The sequence below is a fragment of the Bos javanicus genome, chromosome 16, assembly GCF_032452875.1.
Source record: "Bos javanicus breed banteng chromosome 16, ARS-OSU_banteng_1.0, whole genome shotgun sequence".
Classification (NCBI taxonomy): domain Eukaryota; kingdom Metazoa; phylum Chordata; class Mammalia; order Artiodactyla; family Bovidae; genus Bos; species Bos javanicus.
The window spans coordinates 32,907,478-32,925,796 of NC_083883.1; the positions used below are offsets into that span (position 1 = coordinate 32,907,478).

Genomic DNA, 18,319 nt, shown 5'->3' on the forward strand with positions numbered 1-18,319 from the left:
TACCATCTTTCTAAATTCCATATATATGTGTTAGTATACTGTATTGGTGTTTTTCTTTCTGGCTTACTTCACTCTGTATAATAGGTTCCAGTTTCATCATCTCATTAGAACTGATTCAAATGTATTCTTTTTAATGGCTGAGTAATACTCCATTGTGTATATGTACCACAGCTTTCTTTATCCATTCATCTGCTGATGGACATCTAGGTTGCTTCCATGTCCTGGCTATTATAAACAGTGCTGCGATGAATATTGGGGTACACGTGTCTCTTTCCCTTCTGGTTTCCTCAGTGTGTATGCCCAGCAGTGGGATTGCTGGATCATAGGGCAGTTCTATTTCCAGTTTTTTAAGGAATTTCTACACTGTTCTCCATAGTGGCTGTACTAGTTTGCATTCCCACCAACCCATCAGTTTTTTAAAAGGCATTTTACAAATATGGTACATTTCTCTATCATAGAAGAGAAGCAAGAAAAGCAGGATAGAACAGCCTGCCTGACAATCTGGAAATGGGTAGATAGAGGGGAGGATAATAAGTGCTTCTATTACTTCTGGTGCAGGACAAACTAGTTGACTTTATGAGGCCATGAGTAAGACAGGACAAAAACACTACTTTCTATAAATGTTATACAATAATGGCTCAATGATTATTTAAATGCCTTTACAATTTAATATAAATATATCAAATATTGAACCACACTTTATCATATATTGTATATAAACATACATATAGTTACGGGTTGAGTTATATCTTCCCCAAGTTCATATGTTGGAGTCCTAATCTCTGGTATACCTCAGAATGTGACTTCTTTGGAGACAGGGTAATCAAGTTTATCCTCAGTGAGGTAATCAAGTTAAAATGAGGTCATTAGGGTGGGCCCTACTCCAATATAACTGATGTCCTAATAAAAAGAAATCTGGACACAGAGACATGCACACAGGGAGAATGTCATGTGAACATGAAGACAAGCCTCTACAAGCCAAGAAGAAAGGCCTAAAACAGATTCTTCTCTCCTAGCCAACAGAAGGAACCAACTAGGCTAACACCCTAATTCTGCACTTCCAGCTTCCAGAACTGTGAGACGATAAATCTCTGTTGTTTAAGACACTGCCTGTGATACTTTGTTACAGCAGTTCTACCAAACTTTATACGCTTGCACACAAATGTTCTGAGAGAGATGACATAAAGGCGCTTTGTAAACCTTGAGTTATTATGATTATTATTATTTTAATCAGTAGTGTACACACTTCTGGTTCTATATTCTGCAATGACACCTCCTCCTAACAGAATCAATCTCTGGTGCTAAAATTTTAGACACAGCCTCCTTGACCCACCATAGGGAACTGTTTTTTACAGAAGTCTGATCCTGCCTGCTCTCTGTAAAATGCCACGTGGAATGTGGCACATATGTATTAAACTGCTAGGCATATCTAACCCCTTGTCCCTCGCCCCTGAACCCTGGCCTAGAGGAGAGGGTTTGTAGATCAGCAGCCATGATGTCTCCACTCTGCTGATCCCCTACTTGCTTCCTGGGCTGAAAGAAGAGGAGAGTAACAGACAGCCATCTGTCACATTTTCCTCCTCTTCAAAAGACAAAAACAAAACAAATATATCTTGTTATTGTGTATGTGAATGAGGCAAAGTAAGTTCTAATTTGGTCTGTTTCATCTAAGAGAAAGGCTAATGTGCTAGAAAGGAGGTAATAATTAGAAAGTAAGCTCGGGAGCATTTATGAATGCAGAGGAAATAAAACCTCTTTGTAGGAAGACCTCCAGCTTAGCCTTCAAGTACCATTTATAGGAGGAGCTTATCTTAATAGCCAGCAGGTGTCTACCTGGAAGAAGACTGAGGCCCTAACACACCTGGCTTCTCTTCCTCCAAAGAACTATGGTGGCAGAGGCAATCTGAAGAAAATACCCTGGTTCCCTGACACATGAAGGGGCCCGCCTCCACAGGCTAGCACAGGGCCTCCAGCCATTCCACAGCCTCTTTGCTTCCTCCAGCCCAATAAGGAGCCATCTCAATAAACATGTAAATACTGTGGGATAATTTTTAAATCAACATATATCTAAATTTCAAAGCATGAGGTAAATACTATTTCTCACTCTACCTTGGTAAAAGATAGTTTTTCCATCTGTTTTGCATCTGAGGCCATTCTGGCACAGAGAGGTAAACCCCCTCATGGTCCTCAAGGGCAGTCAGGTGCTGTGATGGGACCACAGCCCAGAGTTCTTTCTCCCATTCCCACAGTGAAGTCATCAGGCTATCTCTTTTCTCATTAAAGAATTATTTATTTTAATACTGAATTCTCTGAATAGGCACAATAAAACACACTGAAAATTCATTTCTCCCCAGTGACATACAATCTGTCAATAAACTGAACTATTTCACGCTTCACAAAAGCAAGATAATACCAGTAGTTTAGATGGTTTATAAAGCACCTACATTTCATCTAGTTCCAGGTCAACAAATAAGACATACATATGAATTTTTCAACTATTTGTAGTAAAAATATAAAAACAATGAGATATTTCAAGTTAGACTTGAATATCACATATGCAAATTTTGACATAAATTGCGTTTCAAAACCAAAACACTAATACAATTTAGAAAATACTTCTCTGCCTTGGATAGAATAAATGATAACAAAAATTCACTGGCATTTACCAATTAGTCCTACAAATGAAAAATCCTAAAGTTATCTGCTTTAGAAAAATTATTTACTCCAAACATCCCAGATGCTGTTGTGTAACTATTGGGATAAGTACTTCTTTAGGGTTATAAGTCCCTTTCTTATTATAAGAGGTATCAAAAAAGACTAACTCATCTTTTGGGTGGACTATCAGAGAGTCTAAGAATCAACAGGTGGTTAGACCATGTAATCAAAAAGGTCCTTTCCAACTGTATGTTTCCATAATTTGAAGCAATGGGAGTCAGTTTCTGTCAAGCTATTAATCCCCCCAACTTACCCTCAGGCGCAGCAGGGGCAGGGAGAGTCAGGGTTCCACTTACACTAATTTGTTTCACACACTTCAGTCTCAGTTTCTCACCACCCCTTCCCGAGTGTCCTTCCCCACCCCGCGTAGACAGAGGCAGTAAGTATTGAAGCAACTGTCCCTCCAAGGTAATCTACTGTTTATATCAAAAGTAACTGTTTAAAATTGTGTTTCAATAAGATTCGAGGAAAAGCTCTATCCTAGGTTGAGATTTGGTTAGCATAATAAATATCCAATATCACATAAGCTTTATTAGGTCCAGAGACAGTTCTAAAATCACATTTATAACAACGTGTTAGTTTAAAATATTACTTATTCTTACATTTCATGAAGCAATTCAAACCCTCAGCATATCTTCAACAACAGACTTTCTAAGAGTTTGACTACTTTAGATACCTCAACTAAGTGAAGTCATGAAGTATTGGTCTATTTTGTGACTAGAATTTTCACATAATATCTTCAAGTTTCATCCATGTTACAGTATATGACAGGATTTCCTTCTTAAAATGTTAGTTTTCCTTACATTAGATAACAGTATGAAACAATCACTTTGATGTAATATTGAGTAAAAAGGTAAAATATCCTGGTTGTGTTTGAGTGATGGAAACAAGAGCAATCACTCCTCTATTTTTTGAGAATCCAATTTTAATCAGCATGCATTTCTTAAAGAATGAAATTTTTATAATAACATTGGAAATGATTGTGATATAACTAGCAAAAAAAAAGCAAGGCTGAAATTGTACATACTAAATTGTACTATAAGATTGCTGCTAAGCTGCTGCTGCTAAGTCGCTTCAGTCGTGTCCGACTCTGTGCGACCCCATAGATGGCAGCCCACGAGGCTCCCCCGTCCCTGGGATTCTCCAGGCAAGAACACTGGAGTGGATTGCCATTTCCTTCTCCAGTGCATGAAAGTGAAAAGTAAAAGTGAAGTCTCTGAGTCTTGTCCGACTCTTAGCGACCCCATGGATTGCGGCCCACCAGGCTCCTCCGTCCATGGGATTTTCCAGGCAAGAGTGCTGGAGTCGGGTGCCATTGCCTTCTCCGACTATAAGATTACTATTATGCTAAAACATGTCAAGGAAAATAATATGGGAGGAAGTGCACTAAATTACTAATACCGATTGTATTAAGGTGATGGATTGGGGATGTCACCAAGATGGCAGAGTAGGAAGACTCCATGCTCCCATCTTCCCACAGGCACATCAAAATCCCAACTACTTGTAAAGCAACTCTCTATGATAATAATTTGAAGACTATCAGGAAAGATTTTTCACAACTAAAGATAAAGAAGTAACCATAACAAGGGGGCTTCCAAGGTGGTGCTGGTGATAAAGAGTCTGCCATAACAAGACAGCTAGGAGGACTGGAGACACTGCATTGCCAGGACCCACACTCCCAGGTGTATGACACATGCCCAGGTGTATATACGACAAACCTAGACAGAGTATGAATCAAGGCAAATTGGAAGTGGTCAAACAGGAGATGGCAAGAGTGAACGTCTAATTTTAGGCAAACTAAAATGGACTGGAAGGGGTGAATTTAACTCAGATGACCATTATATCTACTACTGTGGGCAAGAATCCCTTAGAAGAAATGGAGTAGCCATCATAGACAACAAAAGAGTGAAAAGCAATACTTGGATGCAATCTCAAAGATGACAGAATGATCTCTATTCATTTCCAAGGCAAACCATTCAATAATATCACAGTAATCCAAGTCTGTGCCTCAACCAGTAATGCTGAAGAAGTTGAAGTTGAACGGTTCTATAAAGACCTACAAGATCTTCTAGAACTAACACCCAAAAAAGATGTCCTTTTCATTATAGGGGACTGGAATGCAAAAGTAGGAAGTCAAGAAATACCTGGCGTAACAGGCAAATTTGGCCTTGGAGTACAGAATGAAAGCAGAGCAAAGACTAATAGAGTTTTGCCAAGGGAACACACTGGTCATAGCAAATACCCTCTTCCAACAACACAAAAGAAGACTCTACACATGGACATCACCAGATGGTCAATACCAAAAACAGATTGATTATATTCTTTGCAGCCATAGATGGAGAAGCTCTATACAGTCAGCAAAAATAAGACCAGGAGCTGACTGTGGCTCATATCATGAACTCCTTATTGCCAAATTCAAACTTAGATTGAACAAAGTAGGGAAAACCACTAGACCATTCAGGTGTGACCTAAATCAAATCCCTTAGGATTATACAGTGGAAGTGAGAAATAGATTCAAGAGATTAGAGCTGATAGAGTACCTGAAGAACTATGGACGGAGGTTTATGACATTGTACAGGAGACAGAGATCAAAACCATCCCCAAGAAAAAGAAATGCAAAAAGGCAAAATGGCTGTCTGAGGAGGCCTTACAAATAGCTATGAAAAGAAAAGAAGTGAAAAGCAAAGGAGAAAAGGAAGATATACCCATGTGAATGCAGAGTTCCAAAGAACAGCAAGGAGAGAAAAGAAAGCCTTCCTCAGTGATCAATGAAAAGAAATAGAGGAAAACAATAGAATGGGAAAGACTAGAGATCTCTTCAAGAGAATTAGAGACACCAAGGGAACATTTCAGGCAAAGATGGGCTCGATAAAGGACAGAAATGGTATGGACGTAACAGAAGCAGAAGATATTAAGAAGAGGTGGCAAGAAGACATAGATGAACTATACAAAAAAGATCCTCATGACCCAGATAATCACGATGGTATGATCACTCACCTAGAGCCAGACATCCTGGAATGTGAAGTCAAGTGGGCCTTAGAAAGCATCACTACGAACAAAGCTAGTGGAGGTGATGGAATTCCAGTGGAGCTATTTCAAATCCTAAAAGATGATGCTGTGAAAGTGCTGCGCTCAATATGCCAGCAAATTTGGAAAACTCAGCAGTGGCCACAGGACTGGAAAAGGTCAGTTTTCATTCCAATCCCAAAGAAAGGCAATGCCAAAGAATGCTCAAACTACCGCAAAATGGCACTAATCTCACACGCTAGCAAAGTAGTGCTCAAAATTCTCCAAGCCAGGCTTTAACAGTACATGAACTGTGAACTTCCAGATTTTCAAGCTTTAGAAAAGGCAGAGAAACCAGATATCAAATTGCCAGTATATGTTGGATCATGGAAAAAACAAGAGAGTTCCAGAAAAACATCTACTTCTGTTTTATTGACTATGTCAAAGCCTTTGACTGTGTGGATCACAACAAACTGTGGAAAATTCTGAAAGAAATGGGATTACCAGACCACCTGACCTGCCTCTTGAGAAACCTATATGCAGGTCAGGAAGCAACAGTTAGAATTGGATATGGAACAACAGACTGGTTCCAAATCAGGAATGGAGTACGTCAAGGCTGTATATTGTCACCCTGCTTATTTAACTTATATTCAGAGTATATCATGAGAAACCTTGGGCTGGATGAAGCACAAGCTGGAATCAAGATTGCCAGGAGAAATATCAATAACCCTTAATATGCAGATGATACCACCCTTATGGCAGAAAGCAAGGAGAACTAAAGAGCCTCTTGATGAAAGTGAAAGAGGAGAGTGAAAAAGTTGGCTTAAAACTCAACATTCAGAAAACTAAGATCATAGTATCTGGTCCCATCACTTCGTGGCAAACAGATGGGGAAACAGTGGAAATAGTGTCAGACTTTATTTTTGGGGGCTCTAAAATCACTGCAGATCGTGACTGCAGCCATGAAATTAAAAGACACTTGCTCCTTGGAAGAAAAGTTATGACCAACCTAGACAACATATTAAAAAGCAGAGATATTACTTTGCCAACAAAGGTCCATCTAGTCAAAGCTATGGTTGTTCCAGTGGTCATGTACGGATGTGAGAGTTGGAGTATAAAGAAAGCTGAGTGCCGAAGAATTGATGCTTTTGAACTGTGGTGTTGGGGTCGCAAAGAGTCAGACATGACTAAGCGACTGAACTAAACTGAACTGAACTGAGACAGAGTATTAAAAAGCAGAGACATTACTTTGCCAACAAAGGCCCGTCTAGTCAAAGCTATGGTTTTTCCAATAGTCATATTTGTATGTGAGAGTTGGACCATTAAGAAGGCTGAGCACCGAAGAACTGATGCTTTTGAACTGTGGTGCTGGAGAAGACTCTTGAGAGTCCCTTGGACTGCAAGGAGAGCAAACCAGTCAATCCTTAAAGGAAATCAACCCTGAATATTCATTGGGAGGACTGATGCTGAAGCTGAAGCTCCAATTCTTTGGCCACCTGATCTGAAGAGCTGACTCATTAGAAAGGACTCTGATGCTGGGAAAAATTGAAGGCAGGAGGAGAAGGGGACAAGAGAGGATAAGATTGTTGAATGTCATCACCAACTCAATGGACATGAGTTTGGGTAAACTCCAAGAGATGTTGAAGGACTGGGAAGCCTGGCATGCTGCAGTCCACGGGGTCGCAAAGAGTTGGACATGACTGAGAGACTGAACAACACTCCCAGGTAAGTCGCCCACAAACAGAAGGATGGTCACAACTGCAGAGGTTCCCACCAAGGAGTAAGAGGTTCAAGCCCCATTTGGGCTTCCCAGTTCAGGGTCCTGCACCAGAAGATGAGCCCCCAGCAGGTCTGCCTTTGTGAACAGGAGAGCTGGAGGGCTATAGGAAACAGAGACTCCTCTCTTAAAAGGTGCACATAAAATCTCACACTCTGAATGCTCAGAAGCAGTAGTCAGAAGGAGCCTAGGTCAGACCTACTTGCTAATCTTGGAGAGCCTCCCAGAGAGGCAGGAAGCAGCTGGACCTCCAAGGGATGAAGACACTGGTAGCAGCCTTTTCCGCGAGCTTCTTCTACCACAATGACACCATCACTGCCGAGCTCCATTTCAGAATCCTTCACTAGCAAACTTCTGCTGGGGCCGTGTTCACCCGCCAGTGGGCTGGCAGCAGCCCCTCCCTCACGTGTTCTCCCCAGGCCACACAGACAGCTGCGGATGGACTCAGCCCTGCCCTCCAGGGGTCCAGTAGCAGTTGCACCCCTCCCAGGGCTGCTCAGCCAAACCACACAGGAAGCCTATCCCACCCTTCAGTGAGAGGCAGGGCCTTGCAACCAAGTGAACTGGGGGCCAGTCCCCTCACCAGCACGCCCACAGTAGTCAGCCCTGCCACAATAGAAGGGCACACGCAGCCCACACAGGGGGCATATAGCTCTGGTGATCAGAGGAGAGCATGCTGCTGAGCCCCCAGGACACCTACATAAGGCCACTACTCCAAGACTGGGAAACACAACTGACCTACTTAACACATAGACATAAAGAAAATTAGGCAAAATGAAAAGAATATCACAAGAGACAGAGAAGGACATTACATAGTAATTTACATAGTAAAGGGGTCAACCCGACAAGAAGACCTAACAATTGTAAATATTTATGTACTGAACCCAGGAGCACCTAAATACATAAAGCAAATATTAACAGACATAAACAGAGAAATGAAGAGTAATACAATAATAATAGTAGGGAACATTAACACTCCACTTTCATCAATGGGCTTGCCAACATTTAACATTTTCAGACTCAAATCTTAGCCATTCTAGCAGATGTGTAGTGGCACCTCATTATCCCCACTGACTAGAGACATTCATCATCTTTTTATGTGCTTATGGGCCACTGATACTTTTTTTTTTTTTCCACAAAATGTCCGTACAAATCTTTGGCTATTTAAAAAATTAGGTTGAAACAGACATTCATATGGGCTTCCCTGGTAGCTCAGCTGGTAAAGAATCCGCCTCCAATTCAGAAGACCCCAGTTCAATTCCTGGGTTGAGAAGAGCCCCTGGAGGAGGGCATAGCAAACCACTCCAATATTCTTTCCTGGAGAATCTCATCAACAGAGGAGCCTGGCGGGCTACAGTCCATGGGGTGGCAAAAAGTCGGACATGACTGAGCGACTAAACGCAGCACAGACATTCATATATTATCAAATGAATTGTACAATATCAAATAAATTATCTTTCAAATATTTTCCCCCAATCCATTTCTCGCATTTGTTTATTTTTACTTTTGGCGGTGCTGGGTCTTCATTGCTGCATGTGGGCTCTCTCTAGCTGCAGCGAACAAGAGCTACTCTTTGTTGTGGCGTGCAGGCTTCTCATTGTAGTGGTTTCTCTTGTTGCAGAGCATGGGCTCTAGGGCGCACGGGTTTCAATGGTTGAGGCTCAAGGGGTCTAGAGCTTGGGCTTAGGAGTTGCGGCACATGGGCTTAGTTGCTCCACAGCATGTGGGATCTTCTTCAGACGAGGGATTGAACTAGTGGCCCCTGTATTACAAGGTGGACTCTTAACCACTGGACAACCAGTGAAGCCCTGTATGTTTTTAGCTCTGCCCTTTGATGGGCAAAAGTTTTTAATGTTGATGAAATTAATCATTGTTGTTCCTTTATGGTTCATGGTTTCTTGTCTCTTTATCTAAGAAATCTTTGGCTAACCCAACATCACAAAGTTTTCCCTATGTTTTATAGATTTAGTTCTCATGTTCAGTTCTATGATCCATTTCAAGTTAATTTTTGTATATGGAGTAAAAGAATGTTGAAAAGAGTGTTGTTTCTTTCTATTCAGATAACCATTTGCTCAAATGCTATTTATTGAAATGATTATCCTTTTCTCATTGAATGATGTTGGCACCTATGTCAAAGATATGTGTGGTTCTCTTTCTCAATTCTCTAGTCAGTTCCACTGATCTATATGTGTACCAGTGTACAAAATATCACACTGTGCATGATACCACACAATATGTGTACAAATATAATACTCGAGATTACTGAAGCTTCATAGTAAATCTGCAATCAGTTCAGTTCAGTCGCTCAGTCGTGTCTGACTCTTTGCAACCCCATGAACTGCAGCACGCCAGGCCTCCCTGTCCATCACCAACTCCCAGAGCCTACCCAGACTCATGTCCATTGAGTCAGTGATGCCATCCAACCATCTCATCCTCTGTCATCCTCTTCTCCTCCTGCCCTCAATCTTTCCCAGCATCAGGGTCTTTTCAAATGAGTCAGTTATTCGCATGAGGTGGCCAAAGTATTGGAGTTTCAGCTTCATCATCAGTCCTTCCAATGAACACCCAGGACTGATCTCCTTTTGGATGGACTGGTTGGATCTCTTTGCAGTCCAAGGGACTCTCAAGAGTCTTCTCCAACACCACAGTTCAAAAGCATCAATTCTTTTGACGCTCAGCTTTCTTTATAGTCCAACTCTCACATCCATACGTGACCACTGGAAAAACCAGGGCCTTGACTAGATAGACCTTTGTTGGCAAAGTAATGTCTCTGCTTCTTAATATGCTGTCTAGGTTGGTCATGACTTTCCTTCCAAGGAGTAAGTGTCTTTTAATTTCATGGCTGCAATCACCATCTGCAGTGATTTTGGAGCCCCGAAAAATAAAGTCTGACACGCTTTCCACTGTTTCCCCATCTATTTCCCACGAAATGATGGGACCAGATGCCATGATCTGTTTTCTGGATGTTGAGCTTTAAGCCAACTTTTTCACTCTCCTCTTTCACTTTCATCAAGAGGCTCTTTAGTTCTTCTTCACTTTCTGCCATAAGGGTGGTGTCATCTGCATATGAGGTGGTATAAATCCATCTTTGTCCTTTTTGTCAAAATTATTTTGGTTGTTCAAGGTCTTTCACGTTTCCATTCAAACTTTAGAATCAGTTTGTATATTCCTTCAGAAAATTTTGCTATGATTGGTTGAAAGTGTGTTGAATCTAGAGATCAATCTGAGAAGAATATCTTAAAAATATTGAGCTTTCTAATTCACAAATATGTATATCTGTTCATTTATTTAAATCTTAATTTCCCTCTACAATGTTTGCTGTTTTCAGTATATGAGTCTCGTCTATCTTTTGTTAACTTTATTATTTCACTTTTAGGCTATTATAAATGGAACTGATTGCTTAATTTTTCTAATTGTTAACTTATAGTTTATAGAAATATAATGAATTTTGTATGTTGACTTTGTAGCCTGTAGCTTGGCTAACTTCATATATTAGTTCTAATGGCTTTTTGGTAAATTTCTTAGGATCTTCTACATGCACAATCATGTAGTTTTACTTTTTATTATCCAAACTGTGTATTTGCTGTTATTGTTTCTTGCCTTGTTGCACTAGCTAAGATTTCAAGCAGAGTGATGACTAGGAGTGATGAACATGGACATTCCTGATTTTAGGCAGAAAGCACTGAGTTTTCACCAATGAGCAAGACGTTAGCCTTAGGGCTTTTTGTAGATGTCCTTAGCCAGGTAAAGGAGTTTCCTTTTCTTCTCATATTGCTGGGTATTATTATCTTCAATGAGTGTAGAATTTTTTCAATGTTTTCTCTGTATTTATTCAAATGATCATATCATTTATCTACTTTGTTCTATTAATGTAGTAAATTACATTGATTAATATTAAGCTAACCTTAAATTTCTGGTATAAATGGCACTTGCTCGTGATGTACTATCCTTTTTAACATATTGTTGAAATTAATTTGATAAAATTTTATTAAGGATTTTTTTGCATCTGTGTTAATACGGTCCATAGTTTTATTTCTTGTAATATGATTGCTTGGTTTTGGTATCAGAGTGATACTAGCCTCAAAAACTGAGCTAGAAAAGTGTTCTTTCCTGTAATATTTTCAGAAATATTTTTGTATAGAATTGGTACTCCTTCTTCCATAAATGTTAGAGCAAATTCACCAGTGAATTCATCTGAATCTCTAGTTTTGTGAGAAAATTTTTAATTATAAATTTAATTTTGGTAATCGATATGGTACTATTCAAATTCTCCAGTTTTTGTTGAGTCAGTTTTGGTCATCTGTGTCTCTCAGGGGATTTATCCATTTATCTAAGTTGTCAGACTCATTGGCATACAGTTTTTGATAATGATTTGTTATTATTTGAGGATAATGAAAACCCATTCTTCATCTTAAAAATTTTTTATACAGAAGCTACTCTTTAATTTCTGTTTCAAGAAGTGACTATAGCTCTAGTACTATTAAGAACTGGTAGAAGGGAAATTTCATAATTAAATAAAAGATAATTTAAAACATTTTTTATTGAAGTAGAGTTGATTTACAATGTTATGTTAGTTTCAGGTATACAGCAAAGTGATTCAGCTTTATATTTATATATACATACATATGTTTATATATATTCTTCTTCAGATTCTTCTCCATTATAGGCTATTACAAGGTATTGAATACAGTTCCCTTTAATCTTGATATTGATAATTTGTATCTCAATGTACTTAGCTATAAATTTATCAACTGTATTCAAACAGATTCATATTTTCTTTCAGTGATTTTTCTCTGTCCATTTTCTATTTCACTGATTTCTGCTCTTTATAATTTTCTTCCCTCTATTTATATTGTGTGTATGTTGGTCTTGTTTTTCTAGTTTCTTATGAGAATTTAGATAATTATTTGTAGATTTTTTTTGTCTTTTCTAATATAAACACTTAAAGTGGTAAATTGTCCTCTAAGTGACGTTTTACCTGCATCCCACAAAGTTTGACATGTTGTATCTTCACTATCACTCAGGACAAAATGTTTTCTAATTTTCCTTGTGATTTCTTCTTTGATTCATGAATTATTTAGAAGTATGTTGCTTATGGGGAAAATACATAGCCAATGGGAATTTGCTCTATGGCTCAGGAAACTCAAACAGGGGCTCCGTATCAACCTAGAGGGGTGAGATGGGGAGGGAGATGGCAGGGGGTTTCAAAAGGGAGGGTATATATGTATACCTATCACTGATTCATGCTGAGGTTTGACAGAAAGCAACAAAATTCTGTAAAGGAATTATCTCTCAAAAAATAAATAAATAAAATTTTTTTAAAAAATAAGTATAATTCCAAGTACTTGAGGATTTTCTAATGATCTTATTCTCAATTGCTCTCTATTTAATTCATTTTTTGGGGTATTAAAAATCTACTAAGATTTGTTTTGTGGCCTAGTACTCCTTAATGAACACTCCATGTACACAGGGAAAGAACATGTATATTGCAGTTGTTCAGGGTTCAGTTCAGTTCAGTTCCTCAGTCGTGTCCGACTGTGCGACCCCATAAATCGCAGCACGCCAGGCCTCCCTGTCCATCACCAACTCCCTGAGTTCACCCAGACTCACGTCCATCGAGTCAGTGATGCCATCCAGCCATCTCATCCTCTGTCGTCCCCTTCTCCTCCTGCCCCCAATCCCCCCCAGCATCAGAGTCCTTTCCAATGAGTCAACTCTTCACATGAGGTGGTCAAAGGACTGGAGTTTCAGCTTTAGCATCAGTCCTTCCAAAGAAATCCTAGGGCTGATCTCCTTTAGGATGGACTGGTTGGATCTCCTTGCAGTCCAAGGGACTCTCAAGGGTCTTCTCAAACACCACAGTTCAAAAGCATCAATTCTTCGGCACTCAGCCTTCTTCACAGTCTAACTCTCACATCCATACGTGACCACCGGAAAAACCATAGCCTTGACTAGACGAACCTTTGTTGGAAAAGTAATGTCTCTGCTTTTGAATATGCTATCTAGGTTGGTCATAACTTTCCTTCCAAGGACTAAGCGTCTTTTAATTTCATGGCTGCAGTCACCATCTGCAGTGATTCTGGAGCCCAGAAAAATAAAGTCTGACACTGTTTCCACTGTTTCCCCATCTATTTCCCATGAAGTGATGGGACCAGATGCCATGATCTTAATTTTCTGAATGTTGAGCTTTAAGCCAACTTTTTCACTCTCCACTTTCACTTTCATCAAGAGGCTTTTGAGTTCCTCTTCACTTTCTGCCGTAAGGGTGGTGTCATCTGCATATCGGAGGTCATTGATATTTCTCCCGGCAACCTTGATTCCAGCTTGTGCTTCTTCCAGTCCAGCATTTCTCATGATGTACTCTGCATATAAGTTAAATAAGCAGGGTGACAATGTACAGCCTTGACATACTCCTTTTCCATTTTGGAACCCTCTGTTGTTCCATGTCCAGTTCTAACTGTTGCTTCCTGACCTGCATATGGATTTCTCAAAAGGCAGATCAGGTGGTCTGGTATTCCCATCACTTTCAGAATTTTCCACAGTTTATTGTGATCCACATAGTCAAAGGCTTTGGCATTGTCAATAAAGCAGAAATAGATGTTTTTCTGGACCTCTCTTGTTTTTTCCATGATCCAGCGCATGTTGGCAATTTGATCTCTGGTTCCTCTGCCTTTTCTAAAACCAGCTTGAACATCTGCAAGTTCATGGTTCACATATTGCTGAAGCCTGGCTTGGAGAATTTTGAGCATTACTTTACTAGCGTGTGAGATGAGTGCAATTGTGCGGTAGTTTGAGCATTCTTTGGCATTGCCTTTCTTTGGGATTGGAATGAAAACTGACCTTTTCCAGTCCTCTGGCCACTGCTGAGTTTTCCAAATGTGCTGGCATATTGAGTGCAGCACTTTCACAGCATCATCTTTCAGGATTTGAAAGAGCTCAACTGGAATTCCATCACTTCCACTAGCTTTTTCGTAGTGATGCTTTCTAAGGCCCACTTCACATTCCAGGATGTCTGGTTCTAGGTCAGTGATCACACCATCGTTCAGGGTAGTGTTCTATAAATACCAGTTAGGTTGGAGTGGTTGATGGTATTGTTCATATCTTCTATATCTTTGCTAATATTTTATATAGCTATTCTATCAGTTACTTAGGGAAGTTTACTGTAATCATCATCTGTGATTATGGAATTGTCTTTTTTTCCCTCTAATCTGTCTATGTTTGCTTTATGTATACTAAAGCTCTGTTATTAGATGCACACACATTTTTTATTTTTAGACTTTCCTGATGACTTGACCTTTTTAAAAATCACTGTGCAATGTAATAATCTCACCAGAATTGATATTATTTTCCAAACATCTTTTAGTTCTCTTTTGTAATTACTTTAAATTCTCTATAAGTACACTTAGGTTTGAACTTCAAAGGATGTAGACCACTAAATATTCTTTCCACTTGTACTGAAATGTCATTATCTCCTCCCAGCTCTTGCACATTGAAGATCCCAGGTGGCTCTAACTTAATATCAAAGGAAAAATTGTTTAGTAACCTGTAGGTTGATAAGATTTTCATTAACCTTTCTCATTTTTGCTGGGTTTGTGACATTCCAAACAGAGATTATGTGGAACCAGTGGTTAACTACAGAATATTAAGTAGAGGGATCAATGCAGAGTGATTTTTTAAAATGATCTATTTCAAGAGAAACACTGGATTTCAAATTGATCTCCAGGAAGTGGACAACTGAAAGTTAGTATGAATCTACAATAAAATTCAATTAAATGACAATTAGAGAACCAAACACAGACTCCAATTTTTTATAGAAGAATTTTAAAGTATAGTCACTATTTCACTTCAGAACAAATGAGGCAGAAACAGTTTCAGTTCTGAAACTACTACAGAGCAGTTAGCACTATGACATCTACCTCTAGACATTTACTATTATGTAGCTTTGTATGTGGAGAAGGAAACGGCACCCCACTCCAGTGTTCTTGCCTGGAGAATCCCAGGGACAGGGGAGCCTGGTGGGCTGCCGTCTATGGCGTCGCACAGAGTCGGACACGACTGAAGTGACTTAGCAGCAGCAGCAGAGCTTAGATAGCTCAGTGATCTTCATGAGACCATAACTGTTCTAAATATCTGTAATTTTCAAAAGTTGTGTCAATGTACCTAAGAAAACAGTAAAGACAAAATAAAACACTGGGACCTGAACACCTACTGTGGCTAACTGCCCAAACCTGTGGGGGTGTTTTGGTAGCAAGTCATCTACACAGCAAGCAAATCCAAATATGCAGAGTGCCCACCAAGCAACAGCTGATTCCTTACAGTTATTAAATACTCATAAAACACCATGGTATTGTTGCATTCCTTTTGCATGTGAAACCAGACTTCAAAAGATTAAGTGGCTCACCAAAGGCCACACAGCTGTAAGCAGTAGTTATGGGATCTGAATTCCAATCTCCTAACACTAGACATAGTATTTGGTCTACTTTGCCAGAGAAACCTATATATAGATCAGGAGTTGGCAAACCTTTTCTGTAAAAGCCAGAACCTTTAAGCTTTGCAAATCATATGGTTTCTTAACTCCACTCTTGTAGTAAGTAAATAGCTATAGATAATATGTAAGTAAATAAGTCTTACCCTGATGATGGGAAAAATTGAAGGCAAAAGGAAAAAGGGGCAGTGGAGGATAAGATGGTTAGATTGTATCAATGACTTAATGGACACGAATCTGAGCAAACTCTAGGAGCTAGGGGAGGACAGAGGAGCCTGGCCTGTTGCAGTCCATGGGGTTGCAGAGAGTCAGACATAACTTAGCGACTGAACAACAACAACAAAATGAGTCTAGTTGTGTTCCAATAAGACTTTACAAAAGTAGGTTGTGGACTGGATTTGGCCCAGGAGTTGTGGTTTGCTGATCCCTGCTTTAGATTAATACATACAAGCAAACCATAAAAGAATTAGGTTCTAAAGTTTCAGAGGTATTTTTCATTACTGCTCCACTTAGTCTACTCAATTACAAACAATAATTGTGATTTCACTGTAAATTTATCTTCCAGTTCATAGCTCTTCCACAGTGCCAACTTTCCTCTCCCCAATACAAATTCTAGCTTTGATGATAGTCACTTTAAGGGAGTGATCAACACTTTTCGTTAGTGAGGACCAATGCAGGAGATGTTTTTTCCTGCTACTCAGGAAAAATGACTTTGCTGCTGCTGCTGCTAAGTCACTTCAGTCATGTCTGACTCTGTGCGACCCCATAGATGGCAGCCCACCAGGCTCCCCCGTCCCTGGGATTCTCCAGGCAAGAACACTGGAGTGGGTTGCCATTTCCTTCTCCAATGCAGGAAAGTGAAAAGTGAAAGGGAAGTTGCTCAGTCATGTCCGATTCTTCGCGACCCCATGGACTGCAGCCCACCAGGCTCCTCTGTCCATGGGATTTTCCAGGCAAGAGTACTGGAGTGGGGTGCCGTTGCCTTCTCCGAAAAATGACTTTACTGGACCCCAAAATGGAAAACAGTTTCCTCCTTTATTGAATATTTTTAAATGCTAATAAAAATTGGTACTTGGTTTTAGTTATCAAAATGGTAATGTGAGTGAACTTATGGACAAAACAGAAACAGAATCACAGGGTTAGAAAACAAACATGGTTACTAAAGAGGAAATGTGGGGGAAGGATAAATGAGGAGTTTATGATTAACATATCCATGCCGCTAAGTCACTGCAGTCGTGTCCGACTCTGTGCGACCCCATAGACGGCAGCCCATCAGGCTCCCCCGTCCCTGGGATTCTCCAGGCAAGAACACTGGAGTGGGTTGCCAGTTCCTTCTCCAATGCATGAAAGTGAAGAGTGAAAGTGAAGTCGCTCAGTCATGTCCATACTACTATGTATAAAACAGACAATAAACAAGGACCTCCTGTATTGCAGAGCAAACTCTACTCAAGATTCTGTAACAACTTACATAGGAAAAGAACCTGAAAAAGAATGTATATATGTATGTGTATAACAATCACTTGCTGTACACCTGAAACCAACAACACTGTAAATAAACTATACTCCAATACAAAATAATTAAATTTAAAAAGTGTTAATGTGGAGCAACAGTCATCTTTCCAATCTATGTACTTTAGGATTCAAAACTTGTCTTCTTATACATTATTTCATTTATCTTTGAAGCAAATTCTGAAGTAAGTATTATTATGGAGAAACTGATGCAGAGGTTAAGTGACTCACCCAGAGTCACTTCCTTCTCTTCTGGGTAAAACTGGACAGGCAAGTACTATGCTGGGTGCAGGGAATAAGGAGATAAATAAAATCATACATGCTTGCCTTTGTCCCTATCCTCTTTGTTGATACTTGGCCTCCACCAGAACCCACATACCTAATAAGCAAGTTTGAAAGGAGTTTTCTAGTGGCTGACCAGGTAGTTTTTTTCCCTCGAGGCCTCTGCCTTGTTGAACTGAAAGTTGTACTTGAAATCTGATCAGATACTCTTCTGGAAAACCAAACAAGGCATGAAGCTCTCTGGTTTTGGGCTTCTCATCACCATTTATAAGATAAGTCCCTCCAGCAACTCATCTACACTATTACAAATAAGCATTTTCAAAATTCAATGTCAAGTGAGTTATTATTTTATTTACTACTATTTCTGGAAGTTAGTTTTATTTCCTCAAATGCACAGTCTCTACTCTTTCTATCCCCTGTAAACTGACATTTACTATATTCTTTTCATCTGTCAATATTCATTCTGCACACAGTCAGTCCTCTGTGTCTACTGGCCTTTCTTCAACTAATTACAAAGAGTGTAATATCTAAAGTGAGGTCTTTAC

General features: G+C 39.6%; 1 protein-coding gene across 6 annotated transcripts in view; it reads right to left on the minus strand.

Annotated features, from left to right (window-relative positions):
• EFCAB2 (EF-hand calcium binding domain 2) overlaps positions 1 to 18,319 on the minus strand; it is a 118,980-nt gene that overhangs the window by 17,649 nt on the left and 83,012 nt on the right. The window lies entirely within an intron of this gene.